This window comes from Echinops telfairi, unplaced genomic scaffold (genome assembly GCF_000313985.2).
Source record: "Echinops telfairi isolate 266 unplaced genomic scaffold, ASM31398v2 ScPeMD7_11;HRSCAF=52, whole genome shotgun sequence".
Classification (NCBI taxonomy): domain Eukaryota; kingdom Metazoa; phylum Chordata; class Mammalia; order Afrosoricida; family Tenrecidae; genus Echinops; species Echinops telfairi.
In genome coordinates, this window is record NW_022103908.1 from 6,049,363 (window position 1) to 6,050,551 (window position 1,189).

Sequence of the window (1,189 nt, forward strand, 5' to 3'; positions counted from 1 at the left end):
CTAGATAGCTCTGCAGAGATAATAATATGCACCCAAAATACAAGGCATAGCAAGACAAAGCAAGAAAAGAGAACATTATGACAACTAAAAAGAAAACCAATGACCAAGAAAAGAATGAATTTATTTTAAAAAAGAAAAAGAAAAGCATGTTAAAATTTAGTAAAGAAAGAAAAACCTGTAAATAGATCAAGGCCTGATTTTTGACCTCTAGGCATGTCCTCCAGTCAAGTCCTATGGGGTGCTGAGTATTTATAAGAACAGAAAAGTGGGTGAAGGGAGAAAACAGACGGTGTAAGATATGACAAAATAATAATAATTTATAAATTATCAAGGGTTTGTGAGAGAGGGGGGAGTGGGTAGGGAGGGGGAAAAATTAGGATCTGATGCCAAAAGCTCAAATAGAAAGCAAATGTTTTGAGAATGATGAGGGCAACAAATATACAAATGTGCTTGACACAGTGGATGTATGTATGGATTGTGATAAGAGTTGTATGTACCCCCCAGTAAAATGATTTTTTAAAAAAGAATAGAAAGCCTGTTCTTTTTCCCACAGAGCAACTGATGACTTCAAATTGATCTTGCTGTTAACAGTCCAATGTGTGGCCTACTAGGGATATCAGGGATCTAGTTTTGAGCTAGAAAAAGGTTGACATGTGATCGAGAACTTGTATTATTGATGGAATAAGGTTCTGATGGAACCTGGATGTGAATTTCCAACATAGGTAGAAGAATTAATTCTGATTATGAGATTAATTTCTTCTCTTTGACACCATAGGAAAGTAAGAGAGATGAGTGTTTGCCATACCTGATAACGTCTTCGTTTTGGAAAAGAGAACGCCGACTACTGAGAATGACTAGCACGGAAGTCGGTCTGAAGGTCGGAAGGGAATGGTGAAGGTCAGAAAATGCACTAAAGAATGGGAGGAGTTATTTACCAATAGCTGAGATGAAGAAGATTAAATTTTATTTTCACTCAGTCATGCTACTCTTAGTAATACTCTCTCAGTAATAAGATACAGGAAAGGAGACATTAGATATTAGTAATCCGTTGGGATTAGAATTTTCCCAAGCTAGTTTGATACCACTAGAAAACAAGGAATTTAAAGTAGTGAGACTAAAAAATTAACCAAACGCACTGCCATCTAGCTAATTATGACGTGTCTTGACCCTATAGGACAGGGTAGAACTG